The sequence below is a fragment of the Oncorhynchus tshawytscha genome, linkage group LG03 (genome assembly GCF_018296145.1).
Source record: "Oncorhynchus tshawytscha isolate Ot180627B linkage group LG03, Otsh_v2.0, whole genome shotgun sequence".
Lineage (NCBI taxonomy): Eukaryota > Metazoa > Chordata > Actinopteri > Salmoniformes > Salmonidae > Oncorhynchus > Oncorhynchus tshawytscha.
Genome location: NC_056431.1, coordinates 45,441,539 through 45,458,071, shown reverse-complemented (window position 1 = coordinate 45,458,071; position 16,533 = coordinate 45,441,539).

Sequence of the window (16,533 nt, the reverse complement as noted above, 5' to 3'; positions counted from 1 at the left end):
GGAAAGGAAAGGGTTAACACAAGAGAAAAAAAGATCCAATCAGGATTTTTCTTTTCTGGTCTCTGGGGAGATAAATCTAGCTAGCTAAGTCAGCCATTGGCTAGGCCATCAGAAGCAGGCATCTGCCATTCAACTGTATTAGGGCAAAATGTTGGAGTGACAGTGGAATCAACCAATCACATTTTGACTTAACGGGTGGGACCGTTTTTACAAAAACTAATGGCAACTTCTGCCTTCTTGAAGGCCAACAGGCCACTGTGCAATAGCCAGCTGTAGTTAACCCAGCTAGCTTTTGTTGTCGTCAAGTTTGCAGCATGTATTATCAAAGAAGATGTTGCTAATTTTTTAGCTTCTCCCTTTTCAAGTTAACTTTCAAATTATCATCATCTTGTGAGTGGAACTGTGTTTTTTTATTGTAGCATGCTTGAGGTTGTTAGCCATCTCTTTGAAAATAACTTGTGTGTGAAACAATGTTACATTTAAAGTGGAAATGAAAGCATTTTAGTAGCCTGAAATCTTATAGAAAATGTGTTCATATATACCTCCAGGGACAATATGACACTTTTAAAAAACATTTTCTGACAAGCAACCACTTGGGGTTATTTTCATTATTTTCATAAATTCTTAAAATGTTTGGGAATTACGTATACTAAAACATTTGTGGAAATTCTTCAGTAATTGTCCAAAAACACACGTCTGTGCGTTTGGACAATTAATAGACACTGCAGCAAATAAAACAGAATAAAAACATGTCTTGTCTAGGCCCAGAGTCTACATAGACCGGTGCGCTATACCCAATCAGAGCTATAGTAGGCCTTTAAACAAACAAGCAAATTGCGACACGGGCCTACCATCATTCACTTTGAACTGGACTGTGTGTTTACAGGCAGTTGCAACAGAGCGACTTGAGATCATTAGAACGCATTCGCCAAAAGTCACAAAATACACCTGAATAGATTTCTGCACATTAGTAAACACCATAGGAGTCGTCTTCTATTTGGGAACTTTACAGTCCAATTGATCAAACAACCATGGAAAGGTGTGCATAACTGAGGGAGAGAGAGCATATCAACAAGATCAATAACTAATGATAGCCAGAGCAAGATGAGCTTAAATCTAACGAAGGAACATCAAACTTTTCCAGCTAGTTGGCCGTCACAATTGCAAAGACAAACAGTGGGGAATTGTAGCCTCCTCGTCCTTCTGCAGCTTGCCTGCCAATGCATGCTTATACCAACCAAGCACCCAAGTTAACTGGCCAAAGCTGGCTAGCTTGCTTCCAGACACAAATGAGACACCTCACTCAGACCATTTTACTCGCCATAGCAGAACTGGTTAGATGTTAACATGTTATTTAGAGTAACTATAACTTTTAACATGCATTCTTGACTAACTATAACTTTTTTGCCTACGTTTACTGACACCGGTCATATTCTGCGTGTGTTGCGCATTCGTAAATTCATCATTTGTATTGCGCACTAGCACACTCAAACGAGAGTGCTCTGAAATCGGAGTAGTTAACCAAATTACACCGGCATCTCTAGCTGTGAATAGCCATCGAAAGATGATATGAGTGGAAAACGTCAGTCACTCTTCCAATGGTATGACATCCTCCTAGCAGAGCGCTAGCTATCTTGCTAACGTTAGGCTCTGTGTTTTTAGCTTCCTACATAAATAGATATGCTAGCCTATTAACCACATTATGACAGACTTGTGATCATTGCTAGTTTTATTGTGTTGACATTCCCAGCCTTAGTTACATTCATCCATTTTTGTCCAGAATATTGAGTCATTGAATCTGAAACACTGCATCCCAAATGGAGGCAGAAAACAATGTACTAGGCCAGCTGTGATTTACAACCTGATAACAATATTTTTTGGACTACCAAGAAATGAATTGCTGAATTATATTAATCATGCATTGAACTGCATCCATCTATTCTGCCAACAATGCCTTAGTGTATGTCATGGAACTTTGAGTCAAATAGGACCTATTTTTAAAACCTCTTAATGAAGTTGGTTTTGTAACACAAACTGGGAACTGATATTATGATTGTCTGCGTTTCATATCTGCAAAGTAGTTAAAACACTGTCAGTTACACTTTAAACTTTAGGTCACCGGTTACTTTGTGTGCTAAACGTGAAATGTTTTTTTTTGCAATGGGAAGTAATAGTTGTACATTTTGATTGGGAAATGCTTAATGGTTGTGTTTTTGTATTCTTATGATTGGGACCTACTGGCTTATTATGTCTGAGTTTATGGACTGCTTATCCTTTAACATCATGCTGTGTGTGACTGCTGTCTTTCCATCGACCCTTTGCAGTCGTGTAGTGGTGCCTGGAGAAGTGGGTACATTTCCCCAAAAAGTTCCCAAATGGCCCGCCCAGCGAAGGAAAGGCACCATGTCTGAAAAATACTTTTTTTCCTGTTTCTTTTTTGACAAAGACATACATTTGCGAAGGAACAGCACCCTGTGTGAAAAATCCTAGATTTTCCAACACACTTTTTTTGTTTATAGAAAAAATGCACCAATTTGATGGTCTAAGTGTACAACAATGCTTAAACCACATCAATCTGTCAGGGCCTGGCTCCCCAGTGGGTGGGCCTCTGTCCACCCAGGCCCATCCATGTCTACACCCCAGATGCAAACAGTGCATGATATCAATTGCGTATCACAAATAGCCTACTAACCAACACTTCGGGCTAAACGTTTTCATTACAATGTTGCCTTAATTGGATATCAAATTTAAACGTCTTTCCTACCCTACCGGTAGGCCTTCAGTGTGTGACAGGTTGACACCAACCTGTCACACACTGAAGGCCTATAGGTTCGCCACTGCTCAATTTGCATATACCCTGCCCATTCCTCTCCCCATATCCCAATTTGTGCCACCTGTGAGTGAGAAACCTACATGCCGAATATACCCCCATGCTGTGTTTCTACAGGTTAGAGAAAAGAACAGAACTGCTGAACTTTCTGTTCAGAACCCAGTCCTACCTACTGTACCTACCTACCTATCTACCTACAGGTTATGGAAAATGTGCTATTTTAGTATTTCTCCAGTAGGTTTCCTCAAGTAGAAAGTCCCCCACTTCTGTCAAAGATAAAACAAAAAAATTACAATAAATACTACAGTATACTACAGTTTGCAAAAACACAACAGTGGATACTACTGTATACTACTGTCTGCAAAAACACTACAGTAATTACTATAGTATATGTTGCTCTTTTTTTTCTACCATGAACAAAAATATGAACAGAACATATGAAGGGTTGGTCTCATGTTTAATGAGCTGGAATAAAATATCCGAGAAATTTCCACACGCATTTCTCTCAAATTGTGTGCCCAATTTTGTTTTTCATCCCTTTTAGTGAGCATTTCTCCTTTGCTAAGATAATAATTCATCCACCTGTCAGGTGTGGCATATCAAGAAGCTGATTAAACAGCATGATCATTACACAGGTGTACCTTCTGCTGGGGACAATAAAAGGACACTCTAAAATGTGCAGTTTAGTCACACAATGCCACATATGTCTCAAGTGTTGAGGGAGTGTGCAATTGACATGTTAACTGCAGTAATGTCCACCAGAGCTGTTGCCAGAGAATTGAATGGTTATTTATCTACCATAAGCCAATGTCGTTTTAGAGAAATTGGCAGTACATCCAACCGGCCTCACAAACCAGGTGTAACGACCCCAGCCCAGGAACTCCACATTCTTCTTCTTCACCTGCGGGATGGTATGAGACCAACCACCTGGACAGCTGATGAAACTGTGGGTTTGCACAACCAAAGAATTTCTGCACATACTGTCAAAAACCGTCTCAAGGAAGTTCATCTTATCATCCTAACCAGGGTCTTGACCTGACTGCAGTTTGGCGTCGTAACCGACTTCATTGGGCAAATGCTCACCGTCGAGGGCCACTGAAGTGTACTCTTCACGGATGAATTCCGGTTTCAACTGTACCGTGCAGATGGTAGCGTGTATGGCGTTGGGTGGGCGAGCAGTTTGCTGATGTCAACGTTGTGAGCAGATGCATGGTGGCGGATGGGCAGTGATAAGCTACGGACAACAAACACAATTGCATTTTATCAATTGTAATTTGAATGCACAGAGATACCATGGCAATATTCTGAGGCCCATTGTTGTGCCATTCATCCACCACCACCACATGTTTCAGCATGATATTGCACAACCTCTAGTTGCAAGGTTCTGTACACAATTCCTGGAAGCTGAACATTTCCAAGTTCTTCCATGGTCTGCGTACTCACCAGGCATGTCGCCCATTGAGCATGTTTGGGATGCTCTGGATCGACATGTATGACGGCGTGTTCCAGTTTCCGCCAATATCCAGCATTGAACAGGACTGGGACAACATTCCACAGGCCACAATCAGCCTGATCAACTCTATGCAAAGGAAATCTGTCACACGCCATAAAGCAAATGGTGGTCACAGCAGATACTGACTGGTTTTCTGATCCATGCCCTACCTTTTTTTAAAGGGTTTTGTGACCAACAAATGCACATCTGTATTCCCAGTCATGTAAAAACCATAGATTAGAGCCTAATGAATTTATTTCAATTGACTGATTTAATTGTAACATCTTTGAAATTGTTGAGTGTATATTTTTGATCAGTGTACTAAACTTTAAATACTACAGTATTCGCTGTAGTGTTTTTTCAGAATTCAGTCCGCAAATATACTACAGTGAATACTACACTATTCCTATCATATTATACACAATAGTATTTTTTTCATGTGGGAGACATAACATTTTCCAATGGATGCACAGTGCATTTGGAAAGTATTCAGACCCCTTTACTTTTTCCACATTTTGTTACACCACAGCTTTATTCTAAAATATATATATTTTTAAATCCCCCATCAATCTACACATAATATCCCATAATGACCAAGCAAAACAGATTTTTAGAAATGTATACAAAAATTAAAAACTGAAATATCACATTTACATAAGTATTGAGACCCTTTACTCAGTAGTTTGTTGAAGAACCTTTGGCAGCGATTACAGCCTTGAGTCTTCTTGGGTATGGCGCTACAAGCTTGGCAAACCTGTATTTGGGGAGATTCTCCCATTCTTCTCTGCAGATCCTCTCAAGCTCTGTCAGATTGTATGGGGAGCATCGCTGCACAGCTATTTTCAGGTCTCTCCAGAGATGTTCAATCGGGTTCAAGTCCGGGCTATGGCTGGGCCCCTCAAGTACATTCAGAGACTTGTTCCAAAGCCAAGCTTGCGTTGTCTTGGCTCTTTGGACAATTCTTTTGTCCTCGTGGCTTGGTTTTTGCTCTGATATGCACTGTGAACTGTAGAGCCTTATATAGACAGGTGTGCGCTGTTCCAAATCATGTCCAATCAACTGAATTTACCACAGGTGGACTCCAATCAAGAAACATCTCAAGGATGATCAATGGAAACAGGATGCACCTGAGCTCAATTTTGAGTCTCATAGCAAAGGGTCTGCATACTTACAGTGGGGTAAAAAAGTACTTAGTCAGCCACCAATTGTGCAAGTTCTCCCACTTAAAAAGATGAGAAAGGCCTGTAATTTTCATCATAGGTACACTTCAACTATGACAGACAAAATGAGAAAGAAAATCCAGAAAATCACATTGTAGGATTTTTAATGAATTTATTTGCAAATTATGGTGGAAAATAAGTATTTGGTCAATAACAAAAGTTTGTAAATAAGTTATTGGAGTTTTCGCTTAATAAATGTGCAACATTTTCTTAAATCCTGTTTTCGCTTTGCCATTATGGGGTATTGTGTGTAGATTGATGAGAAAAAAACATATTGAATCCATTTTAGGATAAGGCTGTAACATATCAAAATGTGGAATAAATCGAGGGGCCTGAATACTTTCCGAATGCACTGTATTGATTAGCTGGGCCCAATGTTGCGTGTCTCCATTAAGCCAATAGTGTCATGAAAAAAATAGTCATTGCTCTCAAATTGCCATTGATTTCAATTGCCAACCACCTCCGAACTGAATTCCACAGAATCGTCACAGAGGTGTTAATTTCAACTAATATCACCGCTTCTCTATGTTTGTAAAGCTGATTTTTTTCTCTTGCACTCTTGCATTGGAAATAGACTTCACGTTTGTAGAAAACAGCCATGTGCTGTGCCATGTATGTTCATGTAAGCTGTGTGAGCGTTGGCATTATTCTAGTACACGCCACTGTCATGGATTACATCAATTAGTTTCCTAAAGCCACTGTGACATGGTCGGTCAAATAGGAAGTACTAGCCCCAGAGAACCATTAACCTCTGTTTGACAACCCAGGACATCACACTGTCTTCTGTTGTCCTGGGACCATGTAACTCCTCCCTTAATCCATATTGTATCTTGGCAAATGTCATCAGTGACGTAAAGCTGGTCGATCATGATTGGCTCATTTCATCCATTGACTGCTGATTATTGCCTGTATACAGAACAGAATAGGCTCAGCCCCCCCCAGGGCCCTTGTGGATCCGCTCCAGAGGCCTACATAGACACACAAAAAAGAGTGGGAGAGAGAGGGGGGGGGGAGGTCCAGGATTAGGGCCAGCTAACACATAATTCTGTGGGGTGTTGTTTGAAGAGAATGGAATTATGATTACAGATATACAATGCTTTTACAGATAGACAATATGCGATGGAATAGTGTGTGGAGGTCCTTTTTTTGTCTAAAGTTGACAATGGGATTTTGAGTTTTAATTTAGATCCGATAACTTTGACGAGGTTGCATTGTCCACTGACATTTTTGAATTGTTGATCATGTTCCCTCAAGGATTTCAAGTTATACTTTTTTCATTTCATGATATAGGTCCTCAATTTTGGGGTTGCTTTCATGTAGAAGTAGTCCCTCATCTCAGAGAGGGTGAGGCACCGAAAATTGGATTGAAAGATTAAACACTTGAAGGAAACGATAAAGGGCGGGCTCCCCAATGTATCGGTTTAGCTTCGTCCTTGGTTTGTCTCGTGGCTAATTTTAGGGATTGAGATTGACTCGAATCACTGGTGCAGTCAGACACATGCGGGAGATCCATTTCTGGGGAATAACCTGCTAATAGATCCAGAGATGTTTCTGGTAGCATCAACCCCCGCCTGAGACATCTGTCAACAGCCACCACACACCTCCAGTTTGCTGCTCTGCTGTCTATTAAGTCCCTTAAAGAGAGACTTTACTGAGCCTTCACTGTCTGTGGCCATGTTGTGTTGCTGGGGCAAGGCATGTCAAACTGACACAAATGAAGCAGGATGCAGGGCTACTTCCAGATGAGGTCACTGTTGGGGGTCCTGGAGACACTCACTCCTCTAACAGTCCTTAAATGTCCCAGTAAGACATAGTTATAATATAGCCTATACAGACATGGCTCTAAAGTGCGACCATCTTGGCCGTAACGATTAGGCTTCGCTTGCTGTACTGCTGTTTGTGAGTGCCCAAGAGAAAGAAATGCACACAGATTTGTAACTGTGGAGGTTGCACCATTACTACAGAGAAAAGCCGCTTGACTTTAGGCCAAACTGTACAAAGGTTGTGACCCATGTTACCGGTGCTAAATTTTTTTCCTCCTTTGGCGCAGCAACTGGATCCCTGAATGTGTCGCCATTGGCGGCCCGCATTTTAGATTCATAAACCATGTCTTGAGCTGTTTTAAAACTACTCGCGGGCCGTTAATACCGTGATCAGTCACGTTGTTACGTCATTGGCTAGCTAACACACTGGTAAAGTTACCAGGTTATCTAAACATTTGGGGGCACAGAAAAAACGGAAACGGCATAGCTTCTTCAGGAGCTCAATGATCATAGCAATGAATGAATGGATTAGATTTGCATGTCTTCACTCAGAACGCCGATGACAGTGTACAATATTCAATGGAATGCATCTCAATGGTAATGGAAACAGTATATATTACACAAATGATTTCAATGACAGGTATTTGTATCAACATTGTAACTTTTATAATAAAAACATGTCTTTACAGGGTTGCATATTAGTTTCTAGGGCACAACATGTGATTTAAAAGTAGCTAGAATTAATATAGGCCCATTAAAAGCTGTATCTCCATCAATTTAAAACATCTTATTTTCTTGTATGTACTTCTCCTAACTTTTTAAAGTTGGGAGCACCAGTTCTACCAACTATATATATATTTTATACAGATGCATAATCTTATATCTATATCAAAAGCATGTCTCATACAGAGACCTTGCCTGGGTTACCAGTTTAATTGTTAATTTAATATTTTGGTATGTGACCATTTACACTTTCTCTCTCTCCCTAAATAAATGGTGACACTGTTTCATTTGTCACACAAACAATGAAAGTGTGTTTAACACAATACATCCCAGCGTGAGTGAGACTAGTTCTATGTGAACTTATTGGAGTGAGAGGCACTCTACGCCTGGGCTATTCAACTATGTTCTTGTGAGAGACAGATTTTTAAAAAGTGAATTGCAGGGGAGCCAGACATGTACAGGGATGTGATTATACTTCAGAAGAACTGTACTAAAAGCAACTTGGACACACCATATAATGCCATTCAGTAGTGTTAAAAGTAATTGGGTCATTTTAAAATTGGTGTTTTCTTTACTGCCCTAACACACATATAGTGATAACAGGGACCATCAAGCTACTTGATTCTCTATTTAAGGAAACAAATGTGTACAAATTGTTTGAAGGAAACTTTTGAATCGGGCCTCATTGCCTTTATCTCAATAACAGATATAAATGACACAAAGATATGCCAATCAGGTAGCCTAATTGCACATTTCAGTCTGTAGGAAGTATGCTTTGAATTAATTTTAAAAATGTATTTCTCACACTCCCTTTTCAGTAAAAAGGCACATGACAGCCCACTTGGAGTCCTGCAGGGGTAGTGAGCATCGTACAGGGAAACAGAGAGCATATATGGGTTCTTGAGAGTCCTGGGTTTCAGGAATGGGGTCATATTAGCTTATAGCTAGAAACTGCTACCACCGCTAGAAACCACACTAATAGGCCTGGTGGCACAGGTCATTTTGGCACTAAACTGATTTTTTTGTGGGGATTTTTTCCCAGATTATTTTATTAGCGTTCAGAACTGAACACAGATGTAGCACATTTATTTTGTGGGAAATATTGATCTATCTGATCAAGTTGAGCAGCAGCCCTTTAAAAACGCTTGAAAAGAGCGGCCCTAAGCTGTGTAGGTGTATGAATTAAATGGGAGCTGACTCATGGTTACCTGTTCAGCTTCAGACCAGAGGCGTTCTTGGCTCTCGCTGCAGCTGTGGCACTCTGTGACATGTTTCTGCCACCTGATATCCTGTCCTTATGTCAATTGTCAAGATGAAGAGGAGCGCTGCATGAGTCACGCCATTCTCCTCCTCCCTGCTTTTACCTCAGTGACTGGGGGAACTTTAGTGAGGTCTATGGTGAAGGCTCTCTCTCTCTCCTCCCCTTTAAACACATGTTCTCCACATTGGGAACTGGGAAGTCAAGATGTTCACGGAGCAATGGATCAGGATATCAGAGAATACTGTCTCGAGCTTCTCTGGGGATGGAGATTGCAAGGGATGGACCACACATAAGAGGCTTAAGCCTTACATTGATTGATTAGTGGAGCATTAGATTATTGTGGACTACAGGAAAAGGAGGGCAGAGCACACCCGCATTCTCATCAACGGGGCTGTAGTGGAGCAGGTTGAGAGCTTCAAATTCCTTGGCGTCCACATCACCAACAAACTAACATGGTCCAAGCACATCAAGACAGTCATGAAGAGGGCACGACAAAACCTATTCCCCCTCAGGAGAATGAAAAGATTTGGCATGGGTCCTCAGATTCTCAAAAGGCTCTACAGCTGCACCATCGAGAGCATTGGTTGCATCACTGCCTGGTATGGCACCTGCTCGGCCTCTGACTGCAAGGCATTTACAGAGGGTTGTGCGAACGGCCCAGTACATCACTGGGGCCAAGCTTCTTGCCATCCAGGACCTCTATACCAGGCGGTGTCAGATGAAGGCCCTAAAAATTGTCAAAGACTCCAGCCACCCTGTCATGGACTGTTCTCTCTGCTACCGCACGGCAAGCGGTTCCGGGGTGCCATGTACAGGACCAAGAGGCTTCTTAACAGCTTCTACCCCCAAGCCATAAGACTCCTGAACATCTATTCAAATGGCTACCCAGACTATTTGCATTGCCCCCCCTCTTTTACACCACTGCTACTCTCTGTTGTTATCATCTATGCATAGTCACTTTGATAAATCTACCTACATGTACATATTACCTCATCTAACCGGTGCCCCTGCACATTGACTCTGTACCGGTACAGTCTCTCGCTATTGTTATTTTACTGCTGCTCTTGAATTAGTTGTTACTTTTATTTTATTTTTTCTTATCTGTATTTTTTTAAACTGCATTGTTGGTTAGGGGCTCGTAAGTAAGCATTTCACTGTAAGGTCTACACCTGTTGTATTTGGCGCATGTGACTAATAACGTTTGATTTGATTATTGGTCCTGAACTCTCTCACACAACCCCTAGATAAAGACTAGCATTTATTCTGTGGAGAATAAAAACTCTCAGTAGCTGAACAGGTTCACGTTCAGGATCATGGATGGTAATGGGGTTAGATGTAGAGAGACAAACATCAGATCAGGAAAAAGCATCATACGGTAACCCAGGAATCGAACATAGACTAAACAGCTAAGGACGGTTTTCGCTGGACTAGGCATCACTGTAAAGTGTAGAGCCAAACACATGCTTGGACAGACAATGTGATGGCGTTCACAGCTTGAATGTGTGAACGTGTTTACTCCTCCTCCTCATACAGTACAGTACCTCAGGTGGAATCCAGCTCCAATGCAGTCAGAGCACCCCCACCTCATGCCTAGTGCCTACTCCCCCACACTGACCGTCCCCCCTTGAAGTTTCACGCCTTTCAGAAAGGGAACGATGTGGAAGACGACGAGGGAGAGATAAAAAGCACAGACCCGGGTAGGACTGTCATGAGGCCCTAATGACTAAGTGTCATGGCAACCAGATGGCAACACATGAGTTGTCAATTTCACAGTCTAATTTGCAGCTGTGGCAGTGGATAGAGGGAGTGTGTGGGGGGATGATCTTGGGAAACAGCAGGGAGAAATTCCTCATTTAAAACATGTAGTTGGTCATTTCTTATTTACAAATCCATGTTTTACCATTTTCAAGGCTGGCATCTAGCATTCAAGCTTGAACACAGCCATAACAGCATCTCTTCAGAGCATTTGCTAAGAGTGTGGTAAGCCTATTTGTAGATCCATAGAGATTGATTTGGGGAGATTGCTAGTGTCTACCCACTGGGCACAGATGTCAATTCAACATCTATTCCACGTTGGTTCAACGTAATTTAATTGAAATGACGTGGAAGCAACGTTGATTCAGCCAGTGTGTGCCCAGTGGGTAATGATCTCAGACTAGTTATTCACTAACTTCCTATGTTTCCTCCACTGAGTTACTGTAAATGCATCATGCTTGGGGGAACATTGAATATGATGTATAATTCATGTAGAAAACAAAGAGCTAGTAAAGAGCCAAGCCTATAGTGCCCTGAGCAACAGCCCATTCAAACCAAACATTGGAATAGAATAGAATTGTCATTCTAGGGTACAAGACAACTTCCACACCAAGGCAACATTCTATGGGCCATTTCTGTCTGAAAAAGAGGCTGCCTGACTGCCCCTTTAAAAGAGGGCCAATTCTCTACAAGTTTCAGAAAGATATGAGGAAGGTGCCGGGTAGGAACTACTGTATATGTGGTTCATGGTGTGGAAAGAGCAAAGACCAATCTTTCTTCACATTTACAAGTGCTATGGGGAAAGTGCATGACATTTGGTACACTCTGGTCCCAAGAACCCCTCCTCAAGCTGAATTACATCAGCGACATGACAGGAAATATGAATTCAGAATGTCAGAGTAGAAGGACAGGTATGGTACCCTTGTGGCGTAGATAAGAATAGATAGAACATATGTACACTGCCTTGCGAAAGTATTCGGCCCCCTTGAACTTTGCGACCTTTTGCCACATTTCAGGCTTCAAACATAAAGATATAAAACTGTATTTTTTTGTGAAGAATCAACAACAAGTGGGACACAATCATGAAGTGGAATTACATTTATTGGATATTTCAAACTTTTTTAACAAATCAAAAACTGAAAAGTTGGGCGTGCAAAATTATTCAGCCCCCTTAAGTTAATACTTTGTAGCACCATCTTTTGCTGCGATTACAGCTGTAAGTCGCTTGGGGTATGTCTCTATCAGTTTTGCACATCGAGAGACTGACATTTTTTCCCATTCCTCCTTGCAAAACAGCTCGAGCTCAGTGAGGTTGGATGGAGAGCATTTGTGAACAGCAGTTTTCAGTTCTTTCCACAGATTCTCGATTGGATTCAGGTCTGGACTTTGACTTGGTCATTCTAACACCTGGATATGTTTATTTTTGAACCATTCCATTGTAGATTTTGCTTTATGTTTTGGATCATTGTCTTGTTGGAAGACAAATCTCCATCCCAGTCTCAGGTCTTTTGCAGACTCCATCAGGTTTTCTTCCAGAATGGTCCTGTATTTGGCTCCATCCATCTTCCCATCAATTTTAACCATCTTCCCTGTCCCTGCTGAAGAAAAGCAGGCCCAAACCATGATGCTGCCACCACCATGTTTGACAGTGGGGATGGTGTGTTCAGGGTGATGAGCTGTGTTGCTTTTACGCCAAACATAACATTTTGCATTGTTGAAAGTTCAATTTTGGTTTCATCTGACCAGAGCACCTTCTTCCACATGTTTGGTGTGTCTCCCAGGTGGCTTGTGGCAAACTTTAAACAACACTTTTTAAGGATATCTTTAAGAAATGGCTTTCTTCTTGCCACTCTTCCATAAAGGCCAGATTTGTGCAATATACGACTGATTGTTGTCCTATGGACAGAGTCTCCCACCTCAGCTGTAGATCTCTGCAGTTCATCCAGAGTGATCATGGGCCTCTTGGCTGCATCTCTGATCAGTCTTCTCCTTGTATGAGCTGAAAGTTTGGAGGGACAGCCAGGTCTTGGTAGATTTGCAGTGGTCTGATACTCCTTCCATTTCAATATTATCGCTTGCACAGTGCTCCTTGGGATGTTTAAAGCTTGGGAAATCTTTTTGTATCCAAATCCGGCTTTAAACTTCTTCACAACAGTATCTCGGACCTGCCTGGTGTGTTCCTTGTTCTTCATGATGCTCTCTGCGCTTTTAACGGACCTCTGAGACTATCACAGTGCAGGTGCATTTATACGGAGACTTGATTACACACAGGTGGATTGTATTTATCATCATTAGTCATTTAGGTCAACATTGGATCATTCAGAGATCCTCACTGAACTTCTGGAGAGAGTTTGCTGCACTGAAAGTAAAGGGGCTGAATAATTTTGCCCGCCCAATTTTTCAGTTTTTGATTTGTTAAAAAAGTTTGAAATATCCAATAAATGTTGTTCCACTTCATGACTGTGTCCCACTTGTTGTTGATTCTTCACAAAAAAATACAGTTTTATATCTTTATGTTTGAAGCCTGAAATGTGGCAAAAGGTCGCAAAGTTCAAGGGGGCCGAATACTTTCGCAAGGCACTGTACGTTTTAATGCAGTAGTACCCTGGAGAAAAGTTCAATGACTAACTAGGGGGAAGTTTGTCCCTCCAGTTTACTAACTGGTTTAATTAGACAGATTTGAGTAACAGGTCTGAGTAAAATCAAGTTCTGAATATCCCAAAAAGTTGACTAGCCATGTGAAGTGCAAGTTAATAGCTTACAGTACATATTACATAATATTGATTTGATACTTTTAAAGTTTTGTTCTGCTGAGTCAAACATTCCTTTTCCCACGCACCCCGAAGATAACTCCCCAACCCTTTGTCACTGCAACAGAGGAAAATAATAGTATATGAATGTGAATCCGTCTCTCTGATGATATCGACTCAACGGCACTGGGAGGAGCAGCAGGCTTTTGGCAGGGCCTCTCCCGTGTTTGAGCTTTCTTAATGGAGCATGTGACATGGTGCTCACGCTGCCATCCTGGTCCTGTGTTGGTTTAGAGAGCTCCACAGGGGGGCTGCAAGGCTCGCTTCTGGAGATAGAGGGTTTCTCCACTCCCCATTCCTGCCTGCTTTTAATGCCCTCTTTCCACAAATACTTTCCCTCCCTCTCTGCTTGATCAGCTGTAACAACTCTCCTCCCATCTTTCCTTCTCCTCTCCTTAAGTGCATTCCAGGAATGCATCACTTGTTTTTCACAGATGCCAGATGTGGGTGGAATAGCAAGGGAGATCTGTTGTTTACCTGATTAAATGAATACACAGAACTCTACTGATCTATGTAAGTTATTGTGTTTAAGAAATCAGAAAGAAAAACATAAATGCATGCTCCATGCTGTGAATAGTGTAGCAGCTGATGCATGGAACAGTACTAATTGGCTACTTGTAATTGGCTTCTTGTCTGAGACAGTTCAGGTCAACCAACGAGTCGAACCGCCTCAGCTCTATCATTGGTTGATTGTATTCTCCAAAAAGTGATGCAATATTTGGAGATTAGTTGAGATTATGGCCCCGTCAAAAATGAAGCGACACTTGCAACAGATAGAGTAAAAAGAATATATCTGCTATTGTTTGATAGTTAAATACCATAATAAATCTTCCACTGCTTGGCATGATTGTTTCCTGATTTTATCAAGGGCAACGATGGTGATAGAATACAAGCAACCAGGATATTGCAATTGGAATTCAAATTGAATGGGAGGAATATTTAGCAGTGAAATTGACAGTCTAGCAACATGCACAATTAGGCTGGAGGTAACATCCAGCTATTCTGTCTGGGGGTGTGTGCCCAGACGCACAGTTAAACTGTAACAGTGGGGGGCAGTCTGGAGGAACATTGTGAAAGGAGGTGTTACTGTGGCTGGAGAGATCGCAACAGCAATGGACCCACATGAAAAAATACTATAGTATATAATATGGTCTAAATACTATAGTATTAATATATTTATATACTATAGTATTCACTGTAGTGTTTTTGCAGACTTTACTGTAGTAGTCACTGTGTTGTTTTTGTGGATTGAAATCTGCAAAAACACTACACTGAATACTGTAGTATTCACTGTTGTGTTTTTGCAGACATGACTGAGGTATTCACTGTAGTGTTTTTACAGACATGACTGTAGTATACTGTAGAATTTACTGTAGTGTTTTTGCAGACTTTACTGTAGTGTTTTCACTGACATAACTGTAGTATATTGCAGTAAGACCTGCCGACTAGGGTTAGCTAAAATGACACAACTACCAGACTATATCAGTTACTGTTTAATGAGGGGAAAACCTCAAGCAGAACACAGTAAATACTACGTGTACTACATTCATGTCCGCAAAAACACAACAGTGAATACTATAGTACACTACAGTCATGTCTGCAGAACACAACGGTGAATACTATAGTACACTACAGTCATGTCTGCAGAACACAACGCTGAATACTATAGTACACTACAGTCATGTCTGCAAAACCACTACAGTGAATACTATAGTATAGTACAGTCATGTCTGCAAGAACACAACAGTGAATACTATAGTACACCACAGTCATGTCTGCAAAACCACTACAGTGAATACTATAGTATAGTACAGTCATGTCTACAAGAACACAACAGTGAATACTATAGTAAACTACAGTCATGTCTGCAAAAACCTGCAGTAAACACTACAGTATATTACAGTCACGCAAAAACACTACAATCAATCATTTAGTATTCTACAGTTATTTTAACCCTTTTTCTCCACAATTTCATGGTATCCAATTGGTAGTTACAGTCTTGTCCCATCGCTGCAACTCCCGTATGGACTCGGGAGAGGCAAAGGTTGAGAGCCGTGCGTCCTCCGAATACAACCCAGCCAAGTGGCACTGCTTCTTGACACAATGCCCGCTTACCCCGGAAGCCAGCCGCACCAATTTATCAGAGGAAACACTGTACACCTGGCGACCGTGTCAGCGTTCACTGCGCCCGACCCGCCACTTTTCTTATCTCACATTAAGGGGAATGTAGTAGGAGATATTTTTTTCACAATTTCCAATGACTATTCACGCTTAGCCCTACCAATCAGGTAACATTTACTATTCTCTTCTCAAACGTCAAACTCATCCCGTTTATTACATTTCCATGGCTTGACACAAGGTAATAGACCCCCCAAATCAAATAATGATTTAGCTATGACAGTGAAAAAATACCATGCTATTGTTTGAGGAGAGTGCACCACAACAAAAACATTTATCACGGCGACTGGTTTGATACATTCACCTCTGAAGGTAAATAATGTCCTTACATTCAGTAATCTTGCTCTGATCTGACATCCTGAGGGTCCCAGAGATAAAAATGTATTGTAGTTTTGTTTGTTAAAACCAATTTTTATATTCAAATGTACGAACTGGGTTTTACTGTTTGAAACCCTGCTGTCTCTGGCTCCCCACCCACCCCGCCCATCCATCTAGATGTGT